At 45.2% G+C, this 11,115-nt stretch overlaps 1 pseudogene across 1 annotated transcript; it reads right to left on the reverse strand.

The window, feature by feature from the left end:
• Positions 1–8,119: 8,119 nt before the first annotated feature.
• On the reverse strand, positions 8,120–8,690 carry LOC309353522 (ragulator complex protein LAMTOR4 pseudogene; annotated as a pseudogene). The gene has a single exon. The product of its transcript is annotated as a ragulator complex protein LAMTOR4 pseudogene (transcript).
• Between the last annotated feature and the right edge of the window lie 2,425 nt (positions 8,691–11,115).

Genomic DNA, 11,115 nt, shown 5'->3' on the forward strand with positions numbered 1-11,115 from the left:
CAGTCCTGACATATATGTTGTGATCTTTTCTGTGAACTACGCTGAGACCTCTGGGTATAGGGCGATATATAAACTTAATAATAATAATAATAATAATAATAATAATAATAATAATAATAATAATTTGCCCTTCCATTCCCTGGTTCCTCAGAACAACCCTCTGTGATACAATAGGCTGAGAAAGTATGACTGGCCCAAGATCAGTCCCTCTGTGAGCTTCACGTCTGAGATCAGAATTTGAACCTTGATCTCCTGGTCCTAGTCTAACATTAACTACTGCTACATGCTGACTGTGTACTATGTTTGGAGACCATGTCCAGGTAATCTAGCGAAATGCAAAACATGACCCTTAGAAACTCCCTGTATTTTACTGCTTGCCAACTTTGGGTCTCCGAATGTTGTTGGACTCCAACTCCCATCATCCCCATCCGGCTTAGCCCAAAGGTCAGGGATGATGGGAGTTGTAGTTCAGCAACACCCAGGAATCCAAGGTTGAAGAACATTTGTTTTGACGGCTTGTTTCAGTTCACAGTTTTAGCCATAACCAAAGACCAAGATAAGATTAGAACGATAATTAATACATTTGGATGTCTGCAATACAGTCAAGATGGGACGCGGGTGGCACTGTGGGTTAAACCACAGAGCCTAGGGCTTGCCGATCAGAAGGTCGGTGGTTCAAATCCCCGTGACAGGGTGAGCTCCCGTTGCTCGGTCCCTGCTCCTGCCAACCTAGCAGTTCGAAAGCACGTCAAAGTGCAAGTAGATAAATAGGTACCGCTCCGGCGGGAAGGTAAACGGCATTTCCGTGCGCTGCTCTGGTTTGCCAGAAGCGGCTTAGTCATGCTGGCCACATGACCCGGAAGCTGTACGCCGGCTCCCTCGGCCAATAAAGCGAGATGAGCGCCGCAACCCCAGAGTCGGTCATGACTGGACCTAATGGTCAGGGGTCCCTTTACCTTTACTAATACAGTCAAGAGCGATTTGCTTAATACATTCACTTGAAACAACAAACACTAGTACAAATGTGGCAACTTCTCTCAGCCAAACAGTATGAAAAAAGCAAGCAGACCCAAAATGGCGCATGCCATTTCAGTTGATAGAAAACCCTTTAAAAAGACAGCAAAATGTTTTTCTTCTACAACCTGCAACAGTAGATAAATAGATATACCAGAAGTGTAAATTTTAACGCAATTTTGGACAACCTACGCTCTTAACACAGAAGACTGACAAGAGTACGTTCCCTCCCTCAGTTATACTATTGATCTTCCAAGCCTGGCTTACACCTGTGTAAACTGTATCTAGGAGTTACCAGACATTTTACAGATGTTTACTTGCTTGCTTTTTAAAAATATATATAACACATTTTTAGACATTTATTTATTTCCGGTCCAGGATAGTTTACAAGCTCAGTATCAAATCTCCCTGGATAAATATGTCATAAATTCTGGTTTAAACCCCTCCTTAAGCCCTTGGCAGGAGTCACAATTAGATTAAAGCAAGCAAGTGGGTGGGGATGAGCATGTTAGATGCCCCCCCCTTGCTTGTCACTTTATGAATGGCAGAGATCTGAAGAGGGGAGCATTGGTGGAGGTTCTCTGCATGCTTTATTGCACTGGTTTTTTACCCAGTGTGCATAGATGGGGGGAGGCAGAGAGTCTCCATGGTTTTTGCTGGCTCCCCAGTTCAGACCTTCCACAGGAATGGTGATAGGTCAGCTGATGAACTCAATTTCACTGCCCTCGCCTCTTATGTGTTTACTTTAACCCAGTTTAATGCTTTAAAAGGACTTTAGCCTAATCACAGTCACTCTGAAGGGACACATTTGGCAGTATCTAGATTTCTGGAGCTTTTGAATTATGGTGCTGGAGGAGACTCTTGAGAGTCCCATGGACTGCAAGAAGATCAAACCTATCCATTCTGAAGGTAATCAGCCCTGAGTGCTCACTGGAAGGACAGGTCGTGAAGCTGAGATTCCAATATTTTGGCCACCTCATGAGAAGAGAAGACTCCCTGGAAAAGATCAAGACCACCCCCAGAAACATCATACATACATCACAGAATGCTTTTGAATTATGGTGCTGGAGGAGACTCTTGAGAGTCCCATGGACTGCAAGAAGATCAAACCTCTCTATTCTGAAGGAAATCAGCCCTCAGTGCTCACTGGAAGGACAGGTCGTGAAGCTGAGATTCCAATATTTTGGCCACCTCATGAGAAGAGAAGACCCCCTGGAAAAGACCCTGATGTTGGGAAAGATGGAGGGCACAAGGAGAAGGGGACGACAGAGGACGAGATGGTTGGACAGTGTTCTCAAAGCTACCAGCATGAGTTTGACCAAACTGTGGGAGGCAGTGGAAGACAGGAGTGCCTGGTGTGCTCTGGTCCATGGGGTCACGAACAGTTGGACACGACTAAACAACAACAACAACAGATTTCTGGAGCAGGCTGATTATGTGTCATTACCAAAGCGGAAAGGGTCATTTGCAAACTTAGTACGGCTTGTTCCAAGTAACACTTTTTTAAAAAACAAAAATAATTCAGATGCTTTTGCTTTTACAGTTGTACCTTGGATCTCGAATGCCTTGGCTCCCAAACAAATTGGCTCCTGAATTATACGAAACCCTAGAAGTGAGTGTTCTGCTTTTCAAACGTTCTTTTGGAAGCTGAAAGTTCGATGGGGCTTCTGCGGCTTCCGACTGGCTGCAGAAGCTTCCTGCAGCCAATCAGAAGTCGCACTTTGGTTTTGGAAGTTGAACAGACTTCCAGAATGGATTCCGTTCAACTTCCAAGGTACAATCAGCATAAAAAATGTACATAGCCATAGGACACAATGGGGTTCATCTGTAATTCCATTTCTGTGTGGGCATTCTCTGACAGGTGCAGAACAAAGAGACATTTGGTCTTTCAATATGGAATTGCTCTCTGTGTCTCTTATTAAGACAAATATTCTGATGTCTGAAATAAGCATGCTTTTCGATTCCTGTTTTCTTTATGCTACAGATTTAATTGATTAAATACTGACTGCCTATCCCTGGGGTTTAAAAGAATAAAAGCAGCTTCACTTTAACTTAAAAAAAAAGAATCTTGCTGGGCCCAGCATCAATGCCTGGCTCAAGATAAAGGTTTGTATATTCACGTGCCAATGAAAAGACAACCCAGTTCCAGCAGGAGACTATTGCATGATTGCATTCTTTGCTCAGTTCTCTTTGAGATCATATTCCCTCGGCTCAGGATATTCTGGCCTTTTTGTTTATAGAGGCTTTCCTATATAGAAGGGGCTCGCTCTTAATAAAATAAAATAAAATAGAAAGGTCATAATAATGAGCTCCACTGCAGTGCAGTTTGAGAATAGCCTTGCTGGGCAGATGAGGTATTCTCTCTCAAGGATGATATGTTATCTACCCTGTCTGCTCTTCTGCTTTGTGCCGAAGTCAAAATCCATTTGCAAAATACAACATCCTCTTCTTGGATTGCAGCCCACCACTCATCTGCACACGGATCAATGTTTGGATCTTGGCCTGTTTCTTCTGAGGGAGCTAGGGCTGTCGTTTTTTTGGCCTGGCATATTATGGATCCATGTGTGACAGCACAGATTTATGAATCTGAATCAATGCAGAGTAGCCCGAGCTATTGTAGATGCCAAGAAAAAGTGGCAGCAAGAGGAAAGAATGTCCTTAAATGCTTCATATTGAACTTTCAAATCCATCCATACCTGGTAAATCAGATTTTTGCAGAATCCTACAGTGTGGTAGGAGACCTCTGTTGTAAACAAAAATCTGCCCTTTTCCCTTATGGGGTATCCAAGAGCCCTTTCGTAGGTTCCCTATTGGTAGGAGAAAATAACAGAGGCCAACCAGAGAATATTGAGAAGCAAAGCAGCTAGTAAGCCTGATCTTTATTGATTTGTTGCAACAAGGTCCTCACTCATCATACGCAGGAGAGAGGAGGAACTCAGAACAATGGTGTGCAAGCCCTTATATAGACTTTTGAAATTGCCACCCTGTAGATCAAGACCACCCCCAGAAACATCATACATACATCACAGAAGGGGTGTAGCTCAAGACCACCACCCCAGATACACCATATCTACATCACAGAAAGGGCGGTCTACAGGAGAAATCTGTTTACCTCCTGTCTGCCAGATTACCTGTTTAATGGTCACTTGATTGGATTCCCTGGGGAGCCTGGCCAGTCTTTTGTAATGATAAATACTTAGTTCCTGAGCCAGGTCAGGCTCACACCCTATTCATATCTTAAATGTGCCGTTCAGACTCTAAGAGTCTATGATATGTTTCTATGACATGTATGCTGTTTACAACTGTAGCCTGTACACCTCAAGACAACCCCGCTGTATTTTCCAACCCTGAAAGAGGAGATGTATTGGAGTGGGTGTGTAATCCATTGTGTGGTAAAACACTCTCTTTCTCAACCTTTTTTCTTAAATCCTGCATGGGAAAATTGAGGTACTGCTGGATGTGAAAAATCCACACCCTACATTGAAGGCAACATGGCTTCCCTCAATGAATCCTGGGAACTATAGCTTACTAAGGGTGCTGGAAATTGTAGCTCTGCAGGGGGTAAACTACAGATAATTTTGTGATGGAATCAATGCAGAGACCAAATAATTCCGCTTAGTTATTATGCTCTTTGGCTGTAGGAGTTCAAAGGGCATTTTATTAAATTGCTCTTCACATTTGTTTTGAAATGAGGTTGTTGCGTAATGGACTCTTACGTTTGTTGGGGAAGATATTGGGAGGGTTTGTGAAAGACTATAATCGAACCTCCCTGCCTGATTGCGGAAAGTGTTTTGAACCCGGTGTGTTCCAACCTGAGAAGACTAGCACTGCGGACTAGGCTGACAAAGAGTTTAAAAGACACATCCTATTGGGCAGGATCCCTTAACCTTTCACCACACAGCTTTCTTGCTTAGTCTGTGCTGCAGACATGCTTCAAATGACTCATCCACTAATTTGGACTTCTGCGCCGCACCTTATCGCTTCTTTGTGTTTCTTTCTGTTCGGGGTTGGACCTTCAAACAGCAACGGTTCGATAGATCTTGCTGTCTGCGTCTAAGGACCTTGCGCCAAGCTATCAGCGAGGTCCGGAACTTGTCACCTAGCCTGCAGCTTCAGCTGCCAGGTTCAAGGCTGGAAGAAGCTAAAGTGTAAATATTGCCAGAGCAAAGCACAGAAATCTCCCTGGGCAGGCAGCTATCCTCTGACAGCTAGTAGATGGAGCCCACTAGCAATAGGTTCTCAAAGTAGTACTTCATCATTGCCTCTTAAATGAGTAATGCAGGAGAAGATGGACTTTTTTTTTCTCTACAGGGATACTGCAAGATGAGTTCCTGGTACGCTTGAGGAATCTGGCACACAGCAGAATGTTGCATTTAATTAATAAACCTTGGATGTGCAGAGTCCAGGCATTAATATGTTTTTTGCCTGTGAAGATACAGATCGTATTAGGCTGTTCCTTTCCCCTGGTATAAATGAGGGCACAAACTGCACTACCAGCACTTTAACGGGCAAGGAAAATGAAATAACCAGCTCTCTTCTCATTGGGAAAAAGCTTCCCTTGCTTACAAGCAATTCTCACTTGCCCTAAGCTATAAAGCATGTAGCTCTTTGCTGGCTTAAATTATTTACTGTGTGTAAATTGCATTCAGGTAGCCAAACGCATTCGGGTATATGAGAAAGAAGGCAGGATAAAGCTTTCCTTTGTCACAGGGATGCGCCTTTGTATCCCCAGAGGATGCCCTGTTCCTGTCCTCCACCTGTTTGATGCCATTTGCGACGTGGATCTTCCCAAGTTGCATGGAAAGCTTACTCCCTAGTGCCGATGCTGCTGTTGGTGTCGAAGCTCCACACATGGAGGAAGGTGTCAGTGGCAAGCTGTACTAGACATCACTGCCAAGACATCATGCAGGGGGCGAAAAGCAGGGAGATGAGTGACTCGTTCTCTGGGAGCTCTGCAAACAAGGCTTTAAAGACTACCTAAGGTATCCCAGGGTGCAGGTGGCGCTGTGGGTTAAACCACAGAGCCTAGGACTTGCCGATCAGAAGGTCGGTGGTTCAAATCCCCGCGATGGGGTGAGCTCCCGTTGCTCGGTCCCAGCTCCTGTCAACCTAGCAGATCGAAAGCACGAAGTGCAAGTAGATAAATAGGTACCACTTTGGTGGGAAGGTAAACGGTGTTTCCGTGCGCTGCTCTGGTTCGCCAGAAGCGGCTTAGTCATGCTGGCCACAAGACCCGGAAGCTGTACGCCGGCTCCCTCGGCCAATAAAGCGAGATGAGCGCCGCAACCCCAGAGTCGGTCACGACTGGACCTAACGGTCTGGGGTCCCTTTACCTTTACGTCAGAAAAGCTTCAGGTTCCCCACCGTTGCTTCAAAGGGATTCCCCAACAGCGCTTATTTTTATTTGCCCAGGCCTTTGAAAGTTATTGTTTCGGTGAGGCTTCTTTGGGGTTTTTTGTATTTTGAATGTGGTCATCTAGCATCAGCAATTCCATCAGCAGAAGGCTGGGGAGAGAGGGAGAGAAAGAGAGAGAGAGGAATATGGCTGAGTCTTTTCATCAGCTCAGCGACTTTTATCTCTTCCTCCCCTTGCACTCTTTCCATTCCAGCTGATCTTTACAAGAATCCTGTAATTAAGAACCAGTGTCTGAGTTCACATCTTTCCTCCTCCCCCCACAATCCTCTTTCCTTTTGAGCTGCTTTTTTACACTGTACCGCTAACTATAAGCAGGGACTTGTCTTGTAAGTTGCTCTGGAAATTCTTTTTCCCCCCACCAGTTAAGAAGCAGGGTTATTTAAAAAAAAATGCTTCCAATGAATAAATATTTCATGCTCGGTTGTTTCGGTTTCTTGCTTAGATTTAATGCTCTGCTGTACTAATGGTTTTTCTTTAATGGTGTCGCGGTCCACTGGTGGGTTGGTATTTAGATCTGAGCTGCAATTCAACTAAAGAAATTTCTTCATGGGACTGGGAACAAGTCCATTAACTTCGCATGACAATAGTACAGATAGTTTTGGGGTTAGGACGTGATTACAGAATTATCCGCCTTGTTTAAAACCCCAACCACAGTGTTTATTTGCAGAGAACACAGCAACATTGCAGCATGTGAAAGTTTTTCTTCAAATCCCCTGCATGCCTCTTTTAGAGTCGTATTCATCTCACGGGTCTTTGTTTCTAAGGAAGGATGCTATTTGCAGTGGGGCGGGGGTGGGATTCGGTCTTGCTTGGGGAATCTCTCCAAATAGCCCCTCCTCCTCAGCTTTTACTGACTGTCAGAGAGACTAACTCACTAGCAGTCTGTTATGTACTGAGTTGAATAGGATCCAAAATGCAGCAGTCTGATTGGTCCTAGAAGAAAAGAAACCAAAATGCAGCAGTCTATTGGTCCTAGAACAGTAGGATTCAGAACACAGCAGTCTGATTGGTCCTAGAACAATGCATCAATATGATTGGTCTGCAGGAGCCACCCAATCCGGCTCCAGATGGAAGTGAATCCACAACCTTATTGGCCTCCAGGAGAATTCCGGAATTAGCCAATCACGTGCAGCCCATTGTGTAAATAATGTATATAAAGCAGATACTTTGAGGGGACTATCATCCCACCTCACCACTATGAGCTGAATAAAGAGCATGAAATCCACTCTCGACTCTGAGTATATTTCACAGTCCTTGTGTCATCTTCCATTTGTCTTAAGCCTTCTGCCTTCATGCCCTGTTCTATTTTTTCATCTCTGATTCAGCAAATGCTGGCTGGCTGGCCAGCCAATTAACTTTTATCAAAACACAGCCCTCTGGGTTTCAACCCCGTTAAAGGTTCAGGAAAACCCTTGCTCAAAATATATGCACGGGCTGGGTCTGCAAACAAGTCATGGGGGGCAAACATCATCTTTAAACTGCGCCAGGGCGTAACAAAGCCCCTTCTCCCTTGCGAAATGTTCTTAGGAGGCTGTGATCTGTGTTATAAGGATTTTGAGGTCTCAAATATAGAATAGATATTCATAAATGCACACATATCTAAATATATGAACCATGTGTGAAATATACAATGGTACCTCGGGTTAAGTACTTAATTCGTTCTGGAGGTCTGTTCTCCCTCCCCCCCCCCTCTTTTCAAAGAACTTTATTTCACATGATACTGCCATCACGCCCACAGCTATATGGAGCAAACCCCCAGCGGCACAAAGCCTTTAAGCAGAATGTACAACGCATCTAAGGAGCCTCCAGCCCTCTTGTGACTCAGTATCAACACAGAGATGAGCCCCACACGCATACAAAAAAGGTGCTTTGTTCCTGCACCCCAACTCTCCTTGAGTCCCCCACTTCCAAAGTCAGTTACAGAAGAAGCGGGCAGGTCAAGTTCAGACGATCACAGGCTCCCAGACGCTGTTCTGCCTCTTCACTACAAACAGCTTCTGACCAGATATGGTCACAAGGAAGGAGTGCTCCCCAAACACCACAGAGATACGCCTGAAGGGCACGGCGGGGCAGGCGGAAAGCGCAGTCTGTGTTCACCAGCTCCGAGATCACCCCGGCCGGCCGCTCGTCATTCTCCAGGTCGCCCGAAGACGCCAGCACCGCCCCGTCGCAGATGACCAGGTAGCCGGTCTGGTCAGGGACCCGCTCCAGCCCCTGAGTCAGCGTCGCCGTCGCCGCCATTGCCGCCGCCGATGCTCCGTCCCGTTTGGAGGTCTGTTCTTAACCTGAAACTGTTCTTAACCTGAAGCACCTGTTAGCTAGTCTGCTGCAACAGTTTGATCCATGTCAGACGTATTAGCAATTTAAAAAACACCCACCCACATTGTATATTTAATCTGCAGCTGCAAGCACACTCAGCAAAAGTTATTTGTTCCTTAAACTTTAAAAGAGAGTGCGGTGCGAAATTTTTATAGGAGGGAAAAGAGAACAAATTAAAGGGTCAAACGACCCAGGGCTGTCCTCCTTATATTCTGCAAATGGGAACTAGAGTCTGTCACTCCCAAAACTTTCCCCCTCTCCACACCCACCGTATTCCAGGTCAGTTTAGGAACAAAGCTTCCATGCTCTAGTTATCTTCCGCTTGGACTACTGCAATGCACTCTACGTGGGGCTACTTTTGAAGGTGACCCAGAATGCGGCAGCTAGACTGGTGACTGGGAGCAGCCGCCGGGACCACATAAGACTGGTCCTGAGAGATCTGCATTGGCTCCCAGTATGTTTCCGAGCACAATTCAAAGTGTTGGTGCTGACCTTTAAAGCCCTAAACGGCCTCAGTCCTGTATACCTGAAGGAGCGTCTCCACCCCCATCGTTCAGCCCAGACACTGAGATCCAGCGCCGAGGGCCTTCTGGCGGTTTCCTCAATGCGAGAAGTGAGGTTATAGGGAACCAGACAGAGGGCCTTCTCGGTAGTGGCGCCCACCCTGTGGAACACCCTCCCCTCAGATGTGAAGGATATAAGCAGCTATCCTATCTTTAAAAGACATCCGAAGGCAGCCCTGTTTAGGGAAGTTTTTAATATTTAATGCTGTACTGTTTTTAACATTTTATTTATAAATTCATAAATTATTATTATAATAATAAATTATTATAATAATAATAAATTATTATTATTATTATTCCTTTGGGGATACTTGGCAGAGATAAAATTGGATTGGCAGACAGGTCCCAGGGGAAAGAAAACATCCCTGGCAGGGAAAGGGTTAAACATGCTCTTCTTGTCTTCCTCCCCACCCCCCAGCTAAGGTGTGTACACACTGTACCTTTAAAGATCATTCTTCCCCTCAAAGAATTCTGGGTACTGTAGTTCAGAGGAGCACTTCAAAGCAACCCTTAATAAACAATAGTGCCCATAATTCATTGAGGGAAACAGTATGCTCTGAATGCCATTTAAAGGTCTAGCGCAAATCACCCCCAACTTGTTTTGCACTGAATAAGAAGGTACTGTGGATTTGGATATGTACACTGAGTTTAATGTGTGTCATTTGAGTCCTTTGTTTCACATAAGCGCACATGGAAAAGTATTCATTGTTCTAGTTGCCATGAGGAACTCAGTCGTCATGCAGGCAACCCAGCAGCCTTTATGTGGCTGTCTGTCAGCGCAGCCTGTCCAGGTTTGTCTTGATAAGGAAAAATCCTGAGGTGTGGATTAACTCCGCTGCCCAGCTCGACTCCCCACAAGTCTCTCCAGTCAGCAAAAGAAAGAGACTCTAGCCAAGTTAAAGGAGCAAACAGCAGTCTGCAGACCTGATCTTTATTTGTTGTGTCATAAACAAAAATTGCCCTTTTCCCTTATCCAAGGGAATCCAAGAGCCCATATAGAGTCCTTACATAGGTTCCCTATTGGTAGGAGAGAATAACAGAGGCCAACCAGAGAATATTGAGAAGCAAAGCAGCTAGTAAGCTTGATCTTTATTGATGTGTTGCAACAGGGTGCTCCCCTCATCCACAGGAGAGAGGAGGAACCCAGAAAAATGTCGTGTTAGGCCTTATAAAGACTTTTGAAATTGCCACCCTGTAGATCAAGACCACCCCCAGAAACATCATACATACATCACAGAATGCTTTTGAATTATGGTGCTGGAAGAGACTCTTGAGAGTCCCATGGACTGCAAGAAGATCAAACCTATCCATTCTTAAGGAAATCAGTCCTGAGTGCTCACTGGAAGGACAGATCCTGAAGCTGAGACTCCAATACTTTGGCCACCTCATGAGAAGAGAAGACTCCCTGGAAAAGACCCTGATGTTGGGAAAGATGGAGGGCACAAGGAGAAGGGGACGACAGGGGACGAGATGGTTGGACAGTGTTCTCGAAGCTACCAACATGAGTTTGACTAAAGTGCGGGAGGCAGTGGAAGACAGGAGTGCCTGGCATGCTCTGGTCCATGGGGTCATGAAGAGTCGGACACGACTAAACAACTAAACAACAACAAACATCACAGAAGGGGTGTAACCTAAGACCACCCCCCAGATACATCATACCTACATCACATAAAAGGCGGTCTAAACAGAAATTTAAATGTTGTTTTTCTTGTGTCATTGTTTATCTCCTGTCTGGCAGGTGACTTGACTGGATACCCTGGAGAGCCTGGCCAGTCTTTTGTAATGATAAATACTTAGTTCCTG

The sequence above is a fragment of the Podarcis melisellensis genome (assembly GCF_964234715.1).
Source record: "Podarcis melisellensis genome assembly, chromosome: 12".
In the NCBI taxonomy this organism is placed as follows: domain Eukaryota; kingdom Metazoa; phylum Chordata; class Lepidosauria; order Squamata; family Lacertidae; genus Podarcis; species Podarcis melisellensis.